The sequence below is a fragment of the Amblyomma americanum genome, chromosome 7 (genome assembly GCF_052857255.1).
Source record: "Amblyomma americanum isolate KBUSLIRL-KWMA chromosome 7, ASM5285725v1, whole genome shotgun sequence".
Classification (NCBI taxonomy): Eukaryota; Metazoa; Arthropoda; class Arachnida; order Ixodida; family Ixodidae; genus Amblyomma; species Amblyomma americanum.
In genome coordinates, this window is record NC_135503.1 from 184,133,932 (window position 1) to 184,159,363 (window position 25,432).

Genomic DNA, 25,432 nt, shown 5'->3' on the forward strand with positions numbered 1-25,432 from the left:
AAAGTTTTGACGCGTATCCGAGGAAAACTTGTAAAACCGATGTGTTGTGATTTAGCTCGTTTCGGTCTAAAACAGCTTGTTCCCTTCTATTAAGCACGAATACAGGCTTTTCGCGCAGTTATAAGAGAAAAAGTTTTGACGCGTATCACATAGACACTTGTAAAACCGATGTGTTGTGATTTAGCTCGTTTCGGTCTAAAACAGCTTGTTTCGTTGTATTAAGCACGAATACAAGCTTTTCGCGCAGTTATAAGAGAAAAAGTTTTGACGCGTATCCGAGGAAAACTTGTAAAACCGATGTGTTGTGATTTAGCTCGTTTCGGTCTAAAACAGCTTGTTTCGTTGTATTAAGCACGAATACAGGCTTTTCGCGCATTTATAAGAGAAAAAGTTTTGTCGCGTATCAGAGGAACACTTGTAAAACCGATGTGTTGTAATTTAGCTCGTTTCGCTCTAAAACAGCTTGTTTCGTTGTATTAAGCAAGAATACATGCTTTTCGCGCCGTTATAAGAGAAAAGGTTTTGACGCGTATCAGAGGAACACGTAAAACCGATGTGTTGTGATTTAGCTCGTTTCGGTCTAAAACAGCTTGTTTCGTTGTATTAAGCACGAATACATGCTTTTCGCGCAGTTATAAGAGAAAAAGTTTTGACGCGTATCAGAGGAACACTTGTAAAACCGATGTGTTGTGACATAGCTCGTTTCGGTCTAAAACAGCTTGTTTCGTTGTATTAAGCAAGAATACATGCTTTTCGCGCAGTTATAAGAGAAAATGTTTTGACGCGTATCAGAGGAACACTTGTAAAACCGATGTGTGGTGATTTAGCTCGTTTCGGTCTAAAACAGCTTGTTTCGTTGTAACAAGCAAGAATACATGCTTTTCGCGGAGTTATGAGAAAACGTTTTGACGCGTATCAGAGGAACACGTAAAACCGATGTGTTGTGATATAGCTCATTTCGGTCTAAAACAGCTTGTTTCGTTGTATTAAGCAAGAATACATGCTTTTCGCTCAGTTATAAGAGAAAAAGTTTTGACGCGTATCAGAGGAACACTTGTAAAACCGATGTGTTGTGATTTAGCTCGTTTCGGTCTAAAACAGCTTGTTTCGTTGTATTAAGCATGAATACATGCTTTTCGCGCAGTTATAAGAGAAAATGTTTTGACGCGTATCAGAGGAACACTTGTAAAGCCGATGTGTTGTGATATAGCTCGTTTCGGTCTAAAACAGCTTGTTTCGTTGTATTAAGCACGAATACAAGCTTTTCGCGCAGTTATAAGAGAAAAAGTTTTGACGCGTATCCGAGGAAAACTTGTAAAACCGATGTGTTGTGATTTAGCTCGTTTCGGTCTAAAACAGCTTGTTTCGTTGTATTAAGCACGAATACAGGCTTTTCGCGCAGTTATAAGAGAAAAAGTTTTGACGCGTATCAGAGGAACACTTGTAAAACCGATGTGTTGTGATTTAGCTCGTTTCGGTCTAAAACAGCTTGTTTCGTTGTATTAAGCATGAATACATGCTTTTCGCGCAGTTATAAGAGAAAATGTTTTGACGCGTATCAGAGGAACACTTGTAAAGCCGATGTGTTGTGATATAGCTCGTTTCGGTCTAAAACAAGCTACAGCTTGTTTCGTTGTATTAAGCACGAATACATGCTTTTCGCGCAGTTATAAGAGAAAAAGTTTTGACGCGTATCAGAGGAACACGTAAAACTGATGTGTTGTGATTAAGCTCGTTTCGGTCTAAAACAGCTTGTTTCGTTGTATTAGGCACGAATACAAGCTTTTCGCGCAGTTATAAGAGAAAAAGTTTTGACGCGTATCAGAGGAACACTTGTAAAACCGATGTGTTGTGATTTAGCTCGTTTCGGTCTAAAACAGCTTGTTTCGTTGTATTAAGCAAGAATACATGCTTTTCGCGCAGTTATAAGAGAAAAAGTTTTGACGCGTGTCACAGGGACACTTGTAAAACCGATGTGTTCAGATTTAGCTCATCTTGGCCTAAATCAGCTTGTTTCGTTGTATTAAGCAAGAATACATGCTTTTCGCGCAGTTATAAGAGAAAAAGTTTTGACGCGTGTCACAGGGACACTTGTAAAACCGATGTGTTCAGATTTAGCTCATCTTGGCCTAAATCAGCTTGTTTCGTTGTATTAAGCACGAATACATGCTTTTCGCGCAGTTATAAGAGAAAAAGTTTTGACGCGTATCAGAGGAACACTTGTAAAACCGATGTGTTGTGATTTAGCTCGTTTCGGTCTAAAACAGCTTGTTTCGTTGTATTAAGCACGAATACATGCTTTTCGCGCAGTTATAAGAGAAAAAGTTTTGACGCGTATCAGAGGAACACTTGTAAAACCGATATGTGGTGATTTAGCTCGTTTCGGTCTAAAACAGCTTGTTTCGTTGTATCAAGCAAGAATACATGCTTTTCGCGGAGTTATAACAGAAAACGTTTTGAGGCGTATCAGAGGAACACGTAAAACCGATGTGTTGTGATATAGCTCATTTCGGTCTAAGACAGCTTGTTTCGTTGTATTAAGCAAGAATACATGCTTTTCGCGCAGTTATAAGAGAAAAAGTTTTGACGCGTATCAGAGGAACACTTGTAAAACCGATATGTTGTGATTTAGCTCGTTTCGGTCTAAAACAGCTTGTTTCGTTGTATTAAGCATGAATACATGCTTTTCGCGCAGTTATAAGAGAAAATGTTTTGACGCGTATCAGAGGAACACTTGTAAAGCCGATGCGTTGTGATATACCTCGTTTCGGTCTAAAACAGCTTGTTTCGTTGTATTAAGCACGAATACATGTTTTTCGCGCAGTTATAAGAGAAAAAGTTTTGACGCGTATCAGAGGAACACGTTTCGGTCTAAAACAGCTTGTTTCGTTGTATTAGGCACGAATACAAGCTTTTCGCGCAGTTATAAGAGAAAAAGTTTTGACGCGTATCAGAGGAACACTTGTAAAACCGATGTGTTGTGATTTAGCTCGTTTCGGTCTAAAACAGCTTGTTCCGTTCTATTAAGCACGAATACAGGCTTTTCGCGCAGTTATAAGAGAAAAAGTTTTGACGCGTATCACATAGACACTTGTAAAACCGATGTGTTGTGATTTAGCTCGTTTCGGTCTAAAACAGCTTGTTTCGTTGTATTAAGCACGAATACAAGCTTTTCGCGCAGTTATAAGGGAAAAAGTTTTGACGCGTATCCGAGGAAAACTTGTAAAACCGATGTGTTGTGATTTAGCTCGTTTCGGTCTAAAACAGCTTGTTTCGTTGTATTAAGCACGAATACAGGCTTTTCGCGCAGTTATAAGAGAAAAAGTTTTGTCGCGTATCAGAGGAACACTTGTAAAACCGATGTGTTGTAATTTATCTCGTTTCGCTCTAAAACAGCTTGTTTCGTTGTATTAAGCAAGAATACATGCTTTTCGCGCAGTTATAAGAGAAAAGGTTTTGACGCGTATAAGAGGAACACGTAAAACCGATGTGTTGTGATTTAGCTCGTTTCGGTCTAAAACAGCTTGTTTCGTTGTATTAAGCACGAATACATGCTTTTCGCGCAGTTATAAGAGAAAAAGTTTTGACGCGTATCAGAGGAACACTTGTAAAACCGATGTGTTGTGATTTAGCTCGTTTCGGTCTAAAACAGCTTGTTTCGTTGTATTAAGCACGAATACATGCTTTTCGCGCAGTTATAAGAGAAAAAGTTTTGACGCGTGTCACAGGGACACTTGTAAAACCGATGTGTTCAGATTTAGCTCATCTTGGCCTAAAACAGCTTGTTTCGTTGTATTAAGCAAGAATACATGCTTTTCGCGCAGTTATAAGAGAAAAAGTTTTGACGCGTATCACATAGACACTTGTAAAACCGATGTGTTGTGATTTAGCTCGTTTCGGTCTAAAACAGCTTGTTTCGTTGTATTAAGCACGAATACAAGCTTTTCGCGCAGTTATAAGAGAAAAAGTTTTGACGCGTATCCGAGGAAAACTTGTAAAACCGATGTGTTGTGATTTAGCTCGTTTCGGTCTAAAACAGCTTGTTTCGTTGTATTAAGCACGAATACAGGCTTTTCGCGCAGTTATAAGAGAAAAAGTTTTGTCGCGTATCAGAGGAACACTTGTAAAACCGATGTGTTGTAATTTAGCTCGTTTCGGTCTAAAACAGCTTGTTTCGTTGTATTAGGCACGAATACAAGCTTTTCGCGCAGTTATAAGAGAAAAAGTTTTGACGCGTATCAGAGGAACACTTGTAAAACCGATGTGTTGTGATTTAGCTCGTTTCGGTCTAAAACAGCTTGTTTCGTTGTATTAAGCAAGAATACATGCTTTTCGCGCAGTTATAAGAGAAAAAGTTTTGACGCGTGTCACAGGGACACTTGTAAAACCGATGTGTTCAGATTTAGCTCATCTTGGCCTAAAACAGCTTGTTTCGTTGTATTAAGCAAGAATACATGCTTTTCGCGCAGTTATAAGAGAAAAAGTTTTGACGCGTGTCACAGGGACACTTGTAAAACCGATGTGTTCAGATTTAGCTCATCTTGGCCTAAAACAGCTTGTTTCGTTGTATTAAGCACGAATACATGCTTTTCGCGCAGTTATAAGAGAAAAAGTTTTGACGCGTATCAGAGGAACACTTGTAAAACCGATGTGTTGTGATTTAGCTCGTTTCGGTCTAAAACAGCTTGTTTCGTTGTATTAAGCACGAATACATGCTTTTCGCGCAGTTATAAGAGAAAAAGTTTTGACGCGTATCAGAGGAACACTTGTAAAACCGATATGTGGTGATTTAGCTCGTTTCGGTCTAAAACAGCTTGTTTCGTTGTATCAAGCAAGAATACATGCTTTTCGCGGAGTTATAACAGAAAACGTTTTGAGGCGTATCAGAGGAACACGTAAAACCGATGTGTTGTGATATAGCTCATTTCGGTCTAAGACAGCTTGTTTCGTTGTATTAAGCAAGAATACATGCTTTTCGCGCAGTTATAAGAGAAAAAGTTTTGACGCGTATCAGAGGAACACTTGTAAAACCGATGTGTTGTGATTTAGCTCGTTTCGGTCTAAAACAGCTTGTTTCGTTGTATTAAGCATGGATACATGCTTTTCGCGCAGTTATAAGAGAAAATGTTTTGACGCGTATCAGAGGAACACTTGTAAAGCCGATGCGTTGTGATATACCTCGTTTCGGTCTAAAACAGCTTGTTTCGTTGTATTAAGCACGAATACATGTTTTTCGCGCAGTTATAAGAGAAAAAGTTTTGACGCGTATCAGAGGAACACGTTTCGGTCTAAAACAGCTTGTTTCGTTGTATTAGGCACGAATACAAGCTTTTCGCGCAGTTATAAGAGAAAAAGTTTTGACGCGTATCAGAGGAACACTTGTAAAACCGATGTGTTGTGATTTAGCTCGTTTCGGTCTAAAACAGCTTGTTTCGTTGTATTAAGCAAGAATACATGCTTTTCGCGCAGTTATAAGAGAAAATGTTTTGACGCGTATCAGAGGAACACTTGTAAAACCGATGTGTGGTGATTTAGCTCGTTTCGGTCTAAAACAGCTTGTTTCGTTGTATCAAGCAAGAATACATGCTTTTCGCGGAGTTATGAGAAAACGTTTTGACGCGTATCAGAGGAACACGTAAAACCGATGTGTTGTGATATAGCTCATTTCGGTCTAAAACAGCTTGTTTCGTTGTATTAAGCAAGAATACATGCTTTTCGCTCAGTTATAAGAGAAAAAGTTTTGACGCGTATTAGAGGAACACTTGTAAAACCGATGTGTTGTGATTTAGCTCGTTTCGGTCTAAAACAGCCTGTTTCGTTGTATTAAGCATGAATACATGCTTTTCGCGCAGTTATAAGAGAAAATGTTTTGACGCGTATCAGAGGAACACTTGTAAAGCCGATGTGTTGTGATATAGCTCGTTTCGGTCTAAAACAGCTTGTTTCGTTGTATTAAGCACGAATACAAGCTTTTCGCGCAGTTATAAGAGAAAACGTTTTGACGCGTATCCGAGGAAAACTTGTAAAACCGATGTGTTGTGATTTAGCTCGTTTCGGTCTAAAACAGCTTGTTCCGTTCTATTAAGCACGAATACAGGCTTTTCGCGCAGTTATAAGAGAAAAAGTTTTGACGCGTATCACATAGACACTTGTAAAACCGATGTGTTGTGATTTAGCTCGTTTCGGTCTAAAACAGCTTGTTTTTGTATTAAGCACGAATACAAGCTTTTCGCGCAGTTATAAGAGAAAAAGTTTTGACGCGTATCCGAGGAAAACTTGTAAAACCGATGTGTTGTGATTTAGCTCGTTTCGGTCTAAAACAGCTTGTTTCGTTGTATTAAGCACGAATACAGGCTTTTCGCGCAGTTATAAGAGAAAAAGTTTTGTCGCGTATCAGAGGAACACTTGTAAAACCGATGTGTTGTTTTTAGCTCGTTTCGCTCTAAAACAGCTTGTTTCGTTGTATTAAGCAAGAATACATGCTTTTCGCGCAGTTATAAGAGAAAAGGTTTTGACGCGTATCAGAGGAACACGTAAAACCGATGTGTTGTGATTTAGCTCGTTTCGGTCTAAAACAGCTTGTTTCGTTGTATTAAGCACGAATACATGCTTTTCGCGCAGTTATAAGAGAAAAAGTTTTGACGCGTATCAGAGGAACACTTGTAAAACCGATGTGTTGTGACATAGCTCGTTTCGGTCTAAAACAGCTTGTTTCGTTGTATTAAGCAAGAATACATGCTTTTCGCGCAGTTATAAGAGAAAATATTTTGACGCGTATCAGAGGAACACTTGTAAAACCGATGTGTGGTGATTTAGCTCGTTTCGGTCTAAAACGGCTTGTTTCGTTGTATCAAGCAAGAATACATGCTTTTCGCGGAGTTATGAGAAAACGTTTTGACGCGTATCAGAGGAACACGTAAAACCGATGTGTTGTGATATAGCTCATTTCGGTCTAAAACAGCTTGTTTCGTTGTATTAAGCAAGAATACATGCTTTTCGCTCAGTCATAAGAGAAAAAGTTTTGACGCGTATCAGAGGAACACTTGTAAAACCGATGTGTTGTGATTTAGCTCGTTTCGGTCTAAAACAGCTTGTTTCGTTGTATTAAGCATGAATACATGCTTTTCGCGCAGTTATAAGAGAAAATGTTTTGACGCGTATCAGAGGAACACTTGTAAAGCCGATGTGTTGTGATATAGCTCGTTTCGGTCTAAAACAGCTTGTTTCGTTGTATTAAGCACGAATACAAGCTTTTCGCGCAGTTATAAGAGAAAAAGTTTTGACGCGTATCAGAGGAACACTTGTAAAACCGATGTGTTGTGACATAGCTCGTTTCGGTCTAAAACAGCTTGTTTCGTTGTATTAAGCAAGAATACATGCTTTTCGCGCAGTTATAAGAGAAAAAGTTTTGACGCGTATCAGAGGAACACTTGTAAAACCGATGTGTTGTGATTTAGCTCGTTTCGGTCTAAAACAGCTTGTTTCGTTGTATTAAGCATGAATACATGCTTTTCGCGCAGTTATAAGAGAAAATGTTTTGACGCGTATCAGAGGAACACTTGTAAAGCCGATGTGTTGTGATATAGCTCGTTTCGGTCTAAAACAAGCTACAGCTTGTTTCGTTGTATTAAGCACGAATACATGCTTTTCGCGCAGTTATAGGAGAAAAAGTTTTGACGCGTATCAGAGGAACACGTAAAACTGATGTGTTGTGATTAAGCTCGTTTCGGTCTAAAACAGCTTGTTTCGTTGTATTAGGCACGAATACAAGCTTTTCGCGCAGTTATAAGAGAAAAAGTTTTGACGCGTATCAGAGGAACACTTGTAAAACCGATGTGTTGTGATTTAGCTCGTTTCGGTCTAAAACAGCTTGTTTCGTTGTATTAAGCAAGAATACATGCTTTTCGCGCAGTTATAAGAGAAAAAGTTTTGACGCGTGTCACAGGGACACTTGTAAAACCGATGTGTTCAGATTTAGCTCATCTTGGCCTAAAACAGCTTGTTTCGTTGTATTAAGCAAGAATACATGCTTTTCGCGCAGTTATAAGAGAAAAAGTTTTGACGCGTGTCACAGGGACACTTGTAAAACCGATGTGTTCAGATTTAGCTCATCTTGGCCTAAAACAGCTTGTTTCGTTGTATTAAGCACGAATACATGCTTTTCGCGCAGTTATAAGAGAAAAAGTTTTGACGCGTATCAGAGGAACACTTGTAAAACCGATGTGTTGTGATTTAGCTCGTTTCGGTCTAAAACAGCTTGTTTCGTTGTATTAAGCACGAATACATGCTTTTCGCGCAGTTATAAGAGAAAAAGTTTTGACGCGTATCAGAGGAACACTTGTAAAACCGATATGTGGTGATTTAGCTCGTTTCGGTCTAAAACAGCTTGTTTCGTTGTATCAAGCAAGAATACATGCTTTTCGCGGAGTTATAACAGAAAACGTTTTGAGGCGTATCAGAGGAACACGTAAAACCGATGTGTTGTGATATAGCTCATTTCGGTCTAAGACAGCTTGTTTCGTTGTATTAAGCAAGAATACATGCTTTTCGCGCAGTTATAAGAGAAAAAGTTTTGACGCGTATCAGAGGAACACTTGTAAAACCGATATGTTGTGATTTAGCTCGTTTCGGTCTAAAACAGCTTGTTTCGTTGTATTAAGCATGAATACATGCTTTTCGCGCAGTTATAAGAGAAAATGTTTTGACGCGTATCAGAGGAACACTTGTAAAGCCGATCCGTTGTGATATACCTCGTTTCGGTCTAAAACAGCTTGTTTCGTTGTATTAAGCACGAATACATGTTTTTCGCGCAGTTATAAGAGAAAAAGTTTTGACGCGTATCAGAGGAACACGTTTCGGTCTAAAACAGCTTGTTTCGTTGTATTAGGCACGAATACAAGCTTTTCGCGCAGTTATAAGAGAAAAAGTTTTGACGCGTATCAGAGGAACACTTGTAAAACCGATGTGTTGTGATTTAGCTCGTTTCGGTCTAAAACAGCTTGTTTCGTTGTATTAAGCAAGAATACATGCTTTTCGCGCAGTTATAAGAGAAAATGTTTTGACGCGTATCAGAGGAACACTTGTAAAACCGATGTGTGGTGATTTAGCTCGTTTCGGTCTAAAACAGCTTGTTTCGTTGTATCAAGCAAGAATACATGCTTTTCGCGGAGTTATGAGAAAACGTTTTGACGCGTATCGTAGGAACACGTAAAACCGATGTGTTGTGATATAGCTCATTTCGGTCTAAAACAGCTTGTTTCGTTGTATTAAGCAAGAATACATGCTTTTCGCTCAGTTATAAGAGAAAAAGTTTTGACGCGTATCAGAGGAACACTTGTAAAACCGATGTGTTGTGATTTAGCTCGTTTCGGTCTAAAACAGCCTGTTTCGTTGTATTAAGCATGAATACATGCTTTTCGCGCAGTTATAAGAGAAAATGTTTTGACGCGTATCAGAGGAACACTTGTAAAGCCGATGTGTTGTGATATAGCTCGTTTCGGTCTAAAACAGCTTGTTTCGTTGTATTAAGCACGAATACAAGCTTTTCGCGCAGTTATAAGAGAAAAAGTTTTGACGCGTATCCGAGGAAAACTTGTAAAACCGATGTGTTGTGATTTAGCTCGTTTCGGTCTAAAACAGCTTGTTCCGTTCTATTAAGCACGAATACAGGCTTTTCGCGCAGTTATAAGAGAAAAAGTTTTGACGCGTATCACATAGACACTTGTAAAACCGATGTGTTGTGATTTAGCTCGTTTCGGTCTAAAACAGCTTGTTTCGTTGTATTAAGCACGAATACAAGCTTTTCGCGCAGTTATAAGAGAAAAAGTTTTGACGCGTATCCGAGGAAAACTTGTAAAACCGATGTGTTGTGATTTAGCTCGTTTCGATCTAAAACAGCTTGTTTCGTTGTATTAAGCACGAATACAGGCTTTTCGCGCAGTTATAAGAGAAAAAGTTTTGTCGCGTATCAGAGGAACACTTGTAAAACCGATGTGTTGTAATTTATCTCGTTTCGCTCTAAAACAGCTTGTTTCGTTGTATTAAGCAAGAATACATGCTTTTCGCGCAGTTATAAGAGAAAAGGTTTTGACGCGTATCAGAGGAACACGTAAAACCGATGTGTTGGGATTTAGCTCGTTTCGGTCTAAAACAGCTTGTTTCGTTGTATTAAGCACGAATACATGCTTTTCGCGCAGTTATAAGAGAAAAAGTTTTGACGCGTATCAGAGGAACACTTGTAAAACCGATGTGTTGTGACATAGCTCGTTTCGGTCTAAAACAGCTTGTTTCGTTGTATTAAGCAAGAATACATGCTTTTCGCGCAGTTATAAGAGAAAATATTTTGACGCGTATCAGAGGAACACTTGTAAAACCGATGTGTGGTGATTTAGCTCGTTTCGGTCTAAAACAGCTTGTTTCGTTGTATCAAGCAAGAATACATGCTTTTCGCGGAGTTATGAGAAAACGTTTTGACGCGTATCAGAGGAACACGTAAAACCGATGTGTTGTGAAATAGCTCATTTCGGTCTAAAACAGCTTGTTTCTTTGTATTAAGCACGAATACAGGCTTTTCGCGCAGTTATAAGAGAAAAAGTTTTGACGCGTATCAGAGGAACACTTGTAAAACCGATGTGTTGTGATTTAGCTCGTTTCGGTCTAAAACAGCCTGTTTCGTTGTATTAAGCATGAATACATGCTTTTCGCGCAGTTATAAGAGAAAATGTTTTGACGCGTATCAGAGGAACACTTGTAAAGCCGATGTGTTGTGATATAGCTCGTTTCGGTCTAAAACAGCTTGTTTCGTTGTATTAAGCACGAATACAAGCTTTTCGCGCAGTTATAAGAGAAAAAGTTTTGACGCGTATCCGAGGAAAACTTGTAAAACCGATGTGTTGTGATTTAGCTCGTTTCGGTCTAAAACAGCTTGTTCCGTTCTATTAAGCACGAATACAGGCTTTTCGCGCAGTTATAAGAGAAAAAGTTTTGACGCGTATCACATAGACACTTGTAAAACCGATGTGTTGTGATTTAGCTCGTTTCGGTCTAAAACAGCTTGTTTCGTTGTATTAAGCACGAATACAAGCTTTTCGCGCAGTTATAAGAGAAAAAGTTTTGACGCGTATCCGAGGAAAACTTGTAAAACCGATGTGTTGTGATTTAGCTCGTTTCGATCTAAAACAGCTTGTTTCGTTGTATTAAGCACGAATACAGGCTTTTCGCGCAGTTATAAGAGAAAAAGTTTTGTCGCGTATCAGAGGAACACTTGTAAAACCGATGTGTTGTAATTTATCTCGTTTCGCTCTAAAACAGCTTGTTTCGTTGTATTAAGCAAGAATACATGCTTTTCGCGCAGTTATAAGAGAAAAGGTTTTGACGCGTATCAGAGGAACACGTAAAACCGATGTGTTGGGATTTAGCTCGTTTCGGTCTAAAACAGCTTGTTTCGTTGTATTAAGCACGAATACATGCTTTTCGCGCAGTTATAAGAGAAAAAGTTTTGACGCGTATCAGAGGAACACTTGTAAAACCGATGTGTTGTGACATAGCTCGTTTCGGTCTAAAACAGCTTGTTTCGTTGTATTAAGCAAGAATACATGCTTTTCGCGCAGTTATAAGAGAAAATATTTTGACGCGTATCAGAGGAACACTTGTAAAACCGATGTGTGGTGATTTAGCTCGTTTCGGTCTAAAACAGCTTGTTTCGTTGTATCAAGCAAGAATACATGCTTTTCGCGGAGTTATGAGAAAACGTTTTGACGCGTATCAGAGGAACACGTAAAACCGATGTGTTGTGATATAGCTCATTTCGGTCTAAAACAGCTTGTTTCGTTGTATTAAGCAAGAATACATGCTTTTCGCTCAGTCATAAGAGAAAAAGTTTTGACGCGTATCAGAGGAACACTTGTAAAACCGATGTGTTGTGATTTAGCTCGTTTCGGTCTAAAACAGCTTGTTTCGTTGTATTAAGCATGAATACATGCTTTTCGCGCAGTTATAAGAGAAAATGTTTTGACGCGTATCAGAGGAACACTTGTAAAGCCGATGTGTTGTGATATAGCTCGTTTCGGTCTAAAACAGCTTGTTTCGTTGTATTAAGCACGAATACAAGCTTTTCGCGCAGTTATAAGAGAAAAAGTTTTGACGCGTATCCGAGGAAAACTTGTAAAACCGATGTGTTGTGATTTAGCTCGTTTCGGTCTAAAACAGCTTGTTTCGTTGTATTAAGCACGAATACAGGCTTTTCGCGCAGTTATAAGAGAAAAAGTTTTGACGCGTATCAGAGGAACACTTGTAAAACCGATGTGTTGTGATTTAGCTCGTTTCGGTCTAAAACAGCTTGTTTCGTTGTATTAAGCATGAATACATGCTTTTCGCGCAGTTATAAGAGAAAATGTTTTGACGCGTATCAGAGGAACACTTGTAAAGCCGATGTGTTTTGATATAGCTCGTTTCGGTCTAAAACAAGCTACAGCTTGTTTCGTTGTATTAAGCACGAATACATGCTTTTCGCGCAGTTATAAGAGAAAAAGTTTTGACGCGTATCAGAGGAACACGTAAAACTGATGTGTTGTGATTAAGCTCGTTTCGGTCTAAAACAGCTTGTTTCGTTGTATTAGGCACGAATACAAGCTTTTCGCGCAGTTATAAGAGAAAAAGTTTTGACGCGTATCAGAGGAACACTTGTAAAACCGATGTGTTGTGATTTAGCTCGTTTCGGTCTAAAACAGCTTGTTTCGTTGTATTAAGCAAGAATACATGCTTTTCGCGCAGTTATAAGAGAAAAAGTTTTGACGCGTGTCACAGGGACACTTGTAAAACCGATGTGTTCAGATTTAGCTCATCTTGGCCTAAAACAGCTTGTTTCGTTGTATTAAGCAAGAATACATGCTTTTCGCGCAGTTATAAGAGAAAAAGTTTTGACGCGTGTCACAGGGACACTTGTAAAACCGATGTGTTCAGATTTAGCTCATCTTGGCCTAAAACAGCTTGTTTCGTTGTATTAAGCACGAATACATGCTTTTCGCGCAGTTATAAGAGAAAAAGTTTTGACGCGTATCAGAGGAACACTTGTAAAACCGATGTGTTGTGATTTAGCTCGTTTCGGTCTAAAACAGCTTGTTTCGTTGTATTAAGCACGAATACATGCTTTTCGCGCAGTTATAAGAGAAAAAGTTTTGACGCGTATCAGAGGAACACTTGTAAAACCGATATGTGGTGATTTAGCTCGTTTCGGTCTAAAACAGCTTGTTTCGTTGTATCAAGCAAGAATACATGCTTTTCGCGGAGTTATAACAGAAAACGTTTTGAGGTGTATCAGAGGAACACGTAAAACCGATGTGTTGTGATATAGCTCATTTCGGTCTAAGACAGCTTGTTTCGTTGTATTAAGCAAGAATACATGCTTTTCGCGCAGTTATAAGAGAAAAAGTTTTGACGCGTATCAGAGGAACACTTGTAAAACCGATATGTTGTGATTTAGCTCGTTTCGGTCTAAAACAGCTTGTTTCGTTGTATTAAGCATGAATACATGCTTTTCGCGCAGTTATAAGAGAAAATGTTTTGACGCGTATCAGAGGAACACTTGTAAAGCCGATGCGTTGTGATATACCTCGTTTCGGTCTAAAACAGCTTGTTTCGTTGTATTAAGCACGAATACATGTTTTTCGCGCAGTTATAAGAGAAAAAGTTTTGACGCGTATCAGAGGTACACGTTTCGGTCTAAAACAGCTTGTTTCGTTGTATTAGGCACGAATACAAGCTTTTCGCGCAGTTATAAGAGAAAAAGTTTTGACGCGTATCAGAGGAACACTTGTAAAACCGATGTGTTGTGATTTAGCTCGTTTCGGTCTAAAACAGCTTGTTTCGTTGTATTAAGCAAGAATACATGCTTTTCGCGCAGTTATAAGAGAAAATGTTTTGACGCGTATCAGAGGAACACTTGTAAAACCGATGTGTGGTGATTTAGCTCGTTTCGGTCTAAAACAGCTTGTTTCGTTGTATCAAGCAAGAATACATGCTTTTCGCGGAGTTATGAGAAAACGTTTTGACGCGTATCGTAGGAACACGTAAAACCGATGTGTTGTGATATAGCTCATTTCGGTCTAAAACAGCTTGTTTCGTTGTATTAAGCAAGAATACATGCTTTTCGCTCAGTTATAAGAGAAAAAGTTTTGACGCGTATCAGAGGAACACTTGTAAAACCGATGTGTTGTGATTTAGCTCGTTTCGGTCTAAAACAGCCTGTTTCGTTGTATTAAGCATGAATACATGCTTTTCGCGCAGTTATAAGAGAAAATGTTTTGACGCGTATCAGAGGAACACTTGTAAAGCCGATGTGTTGCGATATAGCTCGTTTCGGTCTAAAACAGCTTGTTTCGTTGTATTAAGCACGAATACAAGCTTTTCGCGCAGTTATAAGAGAAAAAGTTTTGACGCGTATCCGAGGAAAACTTGTAAAACCGATGTGTTGTGATTTAGCTCGTTTCGGTCTAAAACAGCTTGTTCCGTTCTATTAAGCACGAATACAGGCTTTTCGCGCAGTTATAAGAGAAAAAGTTTTGACGCGTATCACATAGACACTTGTAAAACCGATGTGTTGTGATTTAGCTCGTTTCGGTCTAAAACAGCTTGTTTCGTTGTATTAAGCACGAATACAAGCTTTTCGCGCAGTTATAAGAGAAAAAGTTTTGACGCGTATCCGAGGAAAACTTGTAAAACCGATGTGTTGTGATTTAGCTCGTTTCGGTCTAAAACAGCTTGTTTCGTTGTATTAAGCACGAATACAGGCTTTTCGCGCAGTTATAAGAGAAAAAGTTTTGTCGCGTATCAGAGGAACACTTGTAAAACCGATGTGTTGTAATTTATCTCGTTTCGCTCTAAAACAGCTTGTTTCGTTGTATTAAGCAAGAATACATGCTTTTCGCGCAGTTATAAGAGAAAAGGTTTTGACGCGTATCAGAGGAACACGTAAAACCGATGTGTTGTGATTTAGCTCGTTTCGGTCTAAAACAGCTTGTTTCGTTGTATTAAGCACGAATACATGCTTTTCGCGCAGTTATAAGAGAAAAAGTTTTGACGCGTGTCACAGGGACACTTGTAAAACCGATGTGTTCAGATTTAGCTCATCTTGGCCTAAAACAGCTTGTTTCGTTGTATTAGGCAAGAATACATGCTTTTCGCGCAGTTATAAGAGAAAAAGTTTTGACGCGTATCACATAGACACTTGTAAAACCGATGTGTTGTGATTTAGCTCGTTTCGGTCTAAAACAGCTTGTTTCGTTGTATTAAGCACGAATACAAGCTTTTCGCGCAGTTATAAGAGAAAAAGTTTTGACGCGTATCCGAGGAAAACTTGTAAAACCGATGTGTTGTGATTTAGCTCGTTTCGGTCTAAAACAGCTTGTTTCGTTGTATTAAGCACGAATACAGGCTTTTCGCGCAGTTATAAGAGAAAAAGTTTTGTCGCGTATCAGAGGAACACTTGTAAAACCGATGTGTTGTAATTTAGCTCGTTTCGGTCTAAAACAGCTTGTTTCGTTGTATTAGGCACGAATACAAGCTTTTCGCGCAGTTATAAGAGAAAAAGTTTTGACGCGTATCAGAGGAACACTTGTAAAACCGATGTGTTGTGATTTAGCTCGTTTCGGTCTAAAACAGCTTGTTTCGTTGTATTAAGCAAGAATACATGCTTTTCGCGCAGTTATAAGAGAAAAAGTTTTGACGCGTGTCACAGGGACACTTGTAAAACCGATGTGTTCAGATTTAGCTCATCTTGGCCTAAAACAGCTTGTTTCGTTGTATTAAGCAAGAATACATGCTTTTCGCGCAGTTATAAGAGAAAAAGTTTTGACGCGTGTCACAGGGACACTTGTAAAACCGATGTGTTCAGATTTAGCTCATCTTGGCCTAAAACAGCTTGTTTCGTTGTATTAAGCACGAATACATGCTTTTCGCGCAGTTATAAGAGAAAAAGTTTTGACGCGTATCAGAGGAACACTTGTAAAACCGATGTGTTGTGATTTAGCTCGTTTCGGTCTAAAACAGCTTGTTTCGTTGTATTAAGCACGAATACATGCTTTTCGCGCAGTTATAAGAGAAAAAGTTTTGACGCGTATCAGAGGAACACTTGTAAAACCGATATGTGGTGATTTAGCTCGTTTCGGTCTAAAACAGCTTGTTTCGTTGTATCAAGCAAGAATACATGCTTTTCGCGGAGTTATAACAGAAAACGTTTTGAGGCGTATCAGAGGAACACGTAAAACCGATGTGTTGTGATATAGCTCATTTCGGTCTAAGACAGCTTGTTTCGTTGTATTAAGCAAGAATACATGCTTTTCGCGCAGTTATAAGAGAAAAAGTTTTGACGCGTATCAGAGGAACACTTGTAAAACCGATGTGTTGTGATTTAGCTCGTTTCGGTCTAAAACAGCTTGTTTCGTTGTATTAAGCATGAATACATGCTTTTCGCGCAGTTATAAGAGAAAATGTTTTGACGCGTATCAGAGGAACACTTGTAAAGCCGATGCGTTGTGATATACCTCGTTTCGGTCTAAAACAGCTTGTTTCGTTGTATTAAGCACGAATACATGTTTTTCGCGCAGTTATAAGAGAAAAAGTTTTGACGCGTATCAGAGGAACACGTTTCGGTCTAAAACAGCTTGTTTCGTTGTATTAGGCACGAATACAAGCTTTTCGCGCAGTTATAAGAGAAAAAGTTTTGACGCGTATCAGAGGAACACTTGTAAAACCGATGTGTTGTGATTTAGCTCGTTTCGGTCTAAAACAGCTTGTTTCGTTGTATTAAGCAAGAATACATGCTTTTCGCGCAGTTATAAGAGAAAATGTTTTGACGCGTATCAGAGGAACACTTGTAAAACCGATGTGTGGTGATTTAGCTCGTTTCGGTCTAAAACAGCTTGTTTCGTTGTATCAAGCAAGAATACATGCTTTTCGCGGAGTTATGAGAAAACGTTTTGACGCGTATCAGAGGAACACGTAAAACCGATGTGTTGTGATATAGCTCATTTCGGTCTAAAACAGCTTGTTTCGTTGTATTAAGCAAGAATACATGCTTTTCGCTCAGTTATAAGAGAAAAAGTTTTGACGCGTATTAGAGGAACACTTGTAAAACCGATGTGTTGTGATTTAGCTCGTTTCGGTCTAAAACAGCCTGTTTCGTTGTATTAAGCATGAATACATGCTTTTCGCGCAGTTATAAGAGAAAATGTTTTGACGCGTGTCAGAGGAACACTTGTAAAGCCGATGTGTTGTGATATAGCTCGTTTCGGTCTAAAACAGCTTGTTTCGTTGTATTAAGCACGAATACAAGCTTTTCGCGCAGTTATAAGAGAAAACGTTTTGACGCGTATCCGAGGAAAACTTGTAAAACCGATATGTTGTGATTTAGCTCGTTTCGGTCTAAAACAGCTTGTTCCGTTCTATTAAGCACGAATACAGGCTTTTCGCGCAGTTATAAGAGAAAAAGTTTTGACGCGTATCACATAGACACTTGTAAAACCGATGTGTTGTGATTTAGCTCGTTTCGGTTTAAAACAGCTTGTTTTTGTATTAAGCACGAATACAAGCTTTTCGCGCAGTTATAAGAGAAAAAGTTTTGACGCGTATCCGAGGAAAACTTGTAAAACCGATGTGTTGTGATTTAGCTCGTTTCGGTCTAAAACAGCTTGTTTCGTTGTATTAAGCACGAATACAGGCTTTTCGCGCAGTTATAAGAGAAAAAGTTTTGTCGCGTATCAGAGGAACACTTGTAAAACCGATGTGTTGTTTTTAGCTCGTTTCGCTCTAAAACAGCTTGTTTCGTTGTATTAAGCACGAATACATGCTTTTCGCGCAGTTATAAGAGAAAAAGTTTTGACGCGTATCAGAGGAACACTTGTAAAACCGATGTGTTGTGACATAGCTCGTTTCGGTCTAAAACAGCTTGTTTCGTTGTATTAAGCAAGAATACATGCTTTTCGCGCAGTTATAAGAGAAAATATTTTGACGCGTATCAGAGGAACACTTGTAAAACCGATGTGTGGTGATTTAGCTCGTTTCGGTCTAAAACAGCTTGTTTCGTTGTATCAAGCAAGAATACATGCTTTTCGCGGAGTTATGAGAAAACGTTTTGACGCGTATCAGAGGAACACGTAAAACCGATGTGTTGTGATATAGCTCATTTCGGTCTAAAACAGCTTGTTTCGTTGTATTAAGCAAGAATACATGCTTTTCGCTCAGTCATAAGAGAAAAAGTTTTGACGCGTATCAGAGGAACACTTGTAAAACCGATGTGTTGTGATTTAGCTCGTTTCGGTCTAAAACAGCTTGTTTCGTTGTATTAAGCATGAATACATGCTTTTCGCGCAGTTATAAGAGAAAATGTTTTGACGCGTATCAGAGGAACACTTGTAAAGCCGATGTGTTGTGATATAGCTCGTTTCGGTCTAAAACAGCTTGTTTCGTTGTATTAAGCACGAATACAAGCTTTTCGCGCAGTTATAAGAGAAAAAGTTTTGACGCGTATCCGAGGAAAACTTGTAAAACCGATGTGTTGTGATTTAGCTCGTTTCGGTCTAAAACAGCTTGTTTCGTTGTATTAAGCACGAATACAGGCTTTTCGCGCAGTTATAAGAGAAAAAGTTTTGTCGCGTATCAGAGAAACACTTGTAAAACCGATGTGTTGTAATTTAGCTCGTTTCGCTCTAAAACAGCTTGTTTTGTTGTATTAAGCAAGAATACTTGCTTTTCGCGCAGTTATAAGAGAAAAAGTTTTGACGCGTATCAGAGGAACACGTAAAACCGATGTGTTGTGATTTAGCTCGTTTCGGTCTAAAACAGCTTGTTTCGTTGTATTAAGCACGAATACATGCTTTTCGCGCAGTTATAAGAGAAAAAGTTTTGACGCGTATCAGAGGAACACTTGTAAAACCGATGTGTTGTGATATAGCTCGTTTCGGTCTAAAACAGCTTGTTTCGTTGTATTAAGCAAGAATACATGCTTTTCGCGCAGTTATAAAAGAAAAAGTTTTGACGCGTATCAGAGGAACACTTACTTGTAAAACCGATGTGTTGTGATATAGCTCATTTCGGTCTAAAACAGCTTGTTTCGTTGTATTAAGCAAGAATACATGCTTTTCGCGCAGTTATAAGAGAAAAAGTTTTGACGCGTATCAGAGGAGCACTTGTAAAACCGATGTGTTGTGATTTAGCTCGTTTCGGTCTAAAACAGCTTGTTTCGTTGTATTAAGCATGAATACATGCTTTTCGCGCAGTTATAAGAGAAAATGTTTTGACGCGTATCAGAGGAACACTTGTAAAGCCGATGTGTTGTGATATAGCTCGTTTCGGTCTAAAACAAGCTACAGCTTGTTTCGTTGTATTAAGCACGAATACATGCTTTTCGCGCAGTTATAAGAGAAAAAGTTTTTAACGCGTATCAGAGGAACACGTAAAACTGATGTGTTGTGATTAAGCTCGTTTCGGTCTAAAACAACTTGTTTCGTTGTATTAGGCACGAATACAAGCTTTTCGCGCAGTTATAAGAGAAAAAGTTTTGACGCGTATCAGAGGAACACTTGTAAAACCGATGTGTTGTGATTTAGCTCGTTTCGGTCTAAAACAGCTTGTTTCGTTGTATTAAGCAAGAATACATGCTTTTCGCGCAGTTATAAGAGAAAAAGTTTTGACGCGTGTCACAGGGACACTTGTAAACCCGATGTGTTCAGATTTAGCTCATCTTGGCCTAAAACAGCTTGTTTCGTTGTATTAAGCAAGAATACATGCTTTTCGCGCAGTTATAAGAGAAAAAGTTTTGACGCGTGTCACAGGGACACTTGTAAAACCGATGTGTTCAGATTTAGCTCATCTTGGCCTAAAACAGCTTGTTTCGTTGTATTAAGCACGAATACATGCTTTTCGCGCAGTTATAAGAGAAAAAGTTTTGACGCGTATCAGAGGAACACTTGTAAAACCGATGTGTTGTGATTTAGCTCGTTTCGGTCTAAAACAGCTTGTTTCGTTGTATTAAGCACGAATACATGCTTTTCGCGCAGTTATAAGAGAAAAAGTTTTGACGCGTATCAGAGGAACACTTGTAAAACCGATGTGTGGTGATTTAGCTCGTTTCGGTCTAAAACAGCTTGTTTCGTTGTATCAAGCAAGAATACATGCTTTTTCGCGGAGTTATAACAGAAAACGTTTTGAGGCGTATCAGAGGAACACGTAAAACCGATGTGTTGTGATATAGCTCATTTCGGTCTAAGACAGCTTGTTTCGTTGTATTAAGCAAGAATACATGCTTTTCGCGCAGTTATAAGAGAAAAAGTTTTGACGCGTATCAGAGGAACACTTGTAAAACCGATGTGTTGTGATTTAGCTCGTTTCGGTCTAAAACAGCTTGTTTCGTTGTATTAAGCATGAATACATGCTTTTCGCGCAGTTATAAGAGAAAATGTTTTGACGCGTATCAGAGGAACACTTGTAAAGCCGATGCGTTGTGATATACCTCGTTTCGGTCTAAAACAGCTTGTTTCGTTGTATTAAGCACGAATACATGCTTTTCGCGCAGTTATAAGAGAAAAAGTTTTGACGCGTGTCACAGGGACACTTGTAAAACCGATGTGTTCAGATTTAGCTCATCTTGGCCTAAAACAGCTTGTTTCGTTGTATTAAGCAAGAATACATGCTTTTCGCGCAGTTATAAGAGAAAAAGTTTTGACGCGTGTCACAGGGACACTTGTAAAACCGATGTGTTCAGATTTAGCTCATCTTGGCCTAAAACAGCTTGTTTCGTTGTATTAAGCACGAATACATGCTTTTCGCGCAGTTATAAGAGAAAAAGTTTTGACGCGCATCAGAGGAACACTTGTAAAACCGATGTGTTGTGATTTAGCTCGTTTCGGTCTAAAACAGCTTGTTTCGTTGTATTAAGCACGAATACATGCTTTTCGCGCAGTTATAAGAGAAAAAGTTTTGACGCGTATCAGAGGAACACTTGTAAAACCGATATGTGGTGATTTAGCTCGTTTCGGTCTAAAACAGCTTGTTTCGTTGTATCAAGCAAGAATACATGCTTTTCGCGGAGTTATAACAGAAAACGTTTTGAGGCGTATCAGAGGAACACGTAAAACCGATGTGTTGTGATATAGCTCATTTCGGTCTAAGACAGCTTGTTTCGTTGTATTAAGCAAGAATACATGCTTTTCGCGCAGTTATAAGAGAAAAAGTTTTGACGCGTATCAGAGGAACACTTGTAAAACCGATATGTTGTGATTTAGCTCGTTTCGGTCTAAAACAGCTTGTTTCGTTGTATTAAGCATGAATACATGCTTTTCGCGCAGTTATAAGAGAAAATGTTTTGACGCGTATCAGAGGAACACTTGTAAAGCCGATGCGTTGTGATATACCTCGTTTCGGTCTAAAACAGCTTGTTTCGTTGTATTAAGCACGAATACATGTTTTTCGCGCAGTTATAAGAGAAAAAGTTTTGACGCGTATCAGAGGAACACGTTTCGGTCTAAAACAGCTTGTTTCGTTGTATTAGGCACGAATACAAGCTTTTCGCGCAGTTATAAGAGAAAAAGTTTTGACGCGTATCAGAGGAACACTTGTAAAACCGATGTGTTGTGATTTAGCTCGTTTCGGTCTAAAACAGCTTGTTTCGTTGTATTAAGCAAGAATACATGCTTTTCGCGCAGTTATAAGAGAAAATGTTTTGACGCGTATCAGAGGAACACTTGTAAAACCGATGTGTGGTGATTTAGCTCGTTTCGGTCTAAAACAGCTTGTTTCGTTGTATCAAGCAAGAATACATGCTTTTCGCGGAGTTATGAGAAAACGTTTTGACGCGTATCGTAGGAACACGTAAAACCGATGTGTTGTGATATAGCTCATTTCGGTCTAAAACAGCTTGTTTCGTTGTATTAAGCAAGAATACATGCTTTTCGCTCAGTTATAAGAGAAAAAGTTTTGACGCGTATCAGAGGAACACTTGTAAAACCGATGTGTTGTGATTTAGCTCGTTTCGGTCTAAAACAGCCTGTTTCGTTGTATTAAGCATGAATACATGCTTTTCGCGCAGTTATAAGAGAAAATGTTTTGACGCGTATCAGAGGAACACTTGTAAAGCCGATGTGTTGTGATATAGCTCGTTTCGGTCTAAAACAGCTTGTTTCGTTGTATTAAGCACGAATACAAGCTTTTCGCGCAGTTATAAGAGAAAAAGTTTTGACGCGTATCCGAGGAAAACTTGTAAAACCGATGTGTTGTGATTTAGCTCGTTTCGGTCTAAAACAGCTTGTTCCGTTCTATTAAGCACGAATACAGGCTTTTCGCGCAGTTATAAGAGAAAAAGTTTTGACGCGTATCACATAGACACTTGTAAAACCGATGTGTTGTGATTTAGCTCGTTTCGGTCTAAAACAGCTTGTTTCGTTGTATTAAGCACGAATACAAGCTTTTCGCGCAGTTATAAGAGAAAAAGTTTTGACGCGTATCCGAGGAAAACTTGTAAAACCGATGTGTTGTGATTTAGCTCGTTTCGGTCTAAAACAGCTTGTTTCGTTGTATTAAGCACGAATACAGGCTTTTCGCGCAGTTATAAGAGAAAAAGTTTTGTCGCGTATCAGAGGAACACTTGTAAAACCGATGTGTTGTAATTTATCTCGTTTCGCTCTAAAACAGCTTGTTTCGTTGTATTAAGCAAGAATACATGCTTTTCGCGCAGTTATAAGAGAAAAGGTTTTGACGCGTATCAGAGGAACACGTAAAACCGATGTGTTGTGATTTAGCTCGTTTCGGTCTAAAACAGCTTGTTTCGTTGTATTAAGCACGAATACATGCTTTTCGCGCAGTTATAAGAGAAAAAGTTTTGACGCGTGTCACAGGGACACTTGTAAAACCGATGTGTTCAGATTTAGCTCATCTTGGCCTAAAACAGCTTGTTTCGTTGTATTAAGCAAGAATACATGCTTTTCGCGCAGTTATAAGAGAAAAAGTTTTGACGCGTATCACATAGACACTTGTAAAACCGATGTGTTGTGATTTAGCTCGTTTCGGTCTAAAACAGCTTGTTTCGTTGTATTAAGCACGAATACAAGCTTTTCGCGCAGTTATAAGAGAAAAAGTTTTGACGCGTATCCGAGGAAAACTTGTAAAACCGATGTGTTGTGATTTAGCTCGTTTCGGTCTAAAACAGCTTGTTTCGTTGTATTAAGCACGAATACAGGCTTTTCGCGCAGTTATAAGAGAAAAAGTTTTGTCGCGTATCAGAGGAACACTTGTAAAACCGATGTGTTGTAATTTAGCTCGTTTCGGTCTAAAACAGCTTGTTTCGTTGTATTAGGCACGAATACAAGCTTTTCGCGCAGTTATAAGAGAAAAAGTTTTGACGCGTATCAGAGGAACACTTGTAAAACCGATGTGTTGTGATTTAGCTCGTTTCGGTCTAAAACAGCTTGTTTCGTTGTATTAAGCAAGAATACATGCTTTTCGCGCAGTTATAAGAGAAAAAGTTTTGACGCGTGTCACAGGGACACTTGTAAAACCGATGTGTTCAGATTTAGCTCATCTTGGCCTAAAACAGCTTGTTTCGTTGTATTAAGCAAGAATACATGCTTTTCGCGCAGTTATAAGAGAAAAAGTTTTGACGCGTGTCACAGGGACACTTGTAAAACCGATGTGTTCAGATTTAGCTCATCTTGGCCTAAAACAGCTTGTTTCGTTGTATTAAGCACGAATACATGCTTTTCGCGCAGTTATAAGAGAAAAAGTTTTGACGCGTATCAGAGGAACACTTGTAAAACCGATGTGTTGTGATTTAGCTCGTTTCGGTCTAAAACAGCTTGTTTCGTTGTATTAAGCACGAATACATGCTTTTCGCGCAGTTATAAGAGAAAAAGTTTTGACGCGTATCAGAGGAACACTTGTAAAACCGATATGTGGTGATTTAGCTCGTTTCGTTCTAAAACAGCTTGTTTCGTTGTATCAAGCAAGAATACATGCTTTTCGCGGAGTTATAACAGAAAACGTTTTGAGGCGTATCAGAGGAACACGTAAAACCGATGTGTTGTGATATAGCTCATTTCGGTCTAAGACAGCTTGTTTCGTTGTATTAAGCAAGAATACATGCTTTTCGCGCAGTTATAAGAGAAAAAGTTTTGACGCGTATCAGAGGAACACTTGTAAAACCGATGTGTTGTGATTTAGCTCGTTTCGGTCTAAAACAGCTTGTTTCGTTGTATTAAGCATGAATACATGCTTTTCGCGCAGTTATAAGAGAAAATGTTTTGACGCGTATCAGAGGAACACTTGTAAAGCCGATGCGTTGTGATATACCTCGTTTCGGTCTAAAACAGCTTGTTTCGTTGTATTAAGCACGAATACATGTTTTTCGCGCAGTTATAAGAGAAAAAGTTTTGACGCGTATCAGAGGAACACGTTTCGGTCTAAAACAGCTTGTTTCGTTGTATTAGGCACGAATACAAGCTTTTCGCGCAGTTATAAGAGAAAAAGTTTTGACGCGTATCAGAGGAACACTTGTAAAACCGATGTGTTGTGATTTAGCTCGTTTCGGTCTAAAACAGCTTGTTTCGTTGTATTAAGCAAGAATACATGCTTTTCGCGCAGTTATAAGAGAAAAAGTTTTGACGCGTGTCACAGGGACACTTGTAAAACCGATATGTTCAGATTTAGCTCATCTTGGCCTAAAACAGCTTGTTTCGTTGTATTAAGCACGAATACATGCTTTTCGCGCAGTTATAAGAGAAAAAGTTTTGACGCGTATCAGAGGAACACTTGTAAAACCGATGTGTTGTGATTTAGCTCGTTTCGGTCTAAAAGAGCTTGTTTCGTTGTATTAAGCACGAATACATGCTTTTCGCGCAGTTATAAGAGAACATGTTTTGAGGCGTATCAGAGGAACACTTGTAAAGCCGATGTGTTGTGATATAGCTCGTTTCTGTCTAAAACAGCTTGTTTCGTTGTATTAAGCACGAATACATGCTTTTCGCGCAGTTATAAGAGAAAAAGTTTTGACGCGTATCAGAGGAACACTTGTAAAACCGATGTGTTGTGATTTAGCTCGTTTCGGTCTAAAACAGCTTGTTTCGTTGTATTAAGCACGAATACATGCTTTTCGCGCAGTTATAAGAAAAAAAGTTTTGACGTGTATCAGCGGAACACTTGTAAATCCGATGTGTTGTGATATAGCTCGTTTCGGTCTAAAACAGCTTGCTTCGTTGTATTAAGCACGAATACATGGTTTTCGCGCAGTTATAAGAGAAAAAGTTTTGACGCGTATCAGAGGAACACTTGTAATACCGATGTGCTGTGATTTAGCTCGTTTCGGTCTAAAACAGCTTGTTTCGTTGTATTAAGCAAGAATACATGCTTTTCGCGCAGTTATAAGAGAAAAAGTTTTGACGCGTGTCACAGG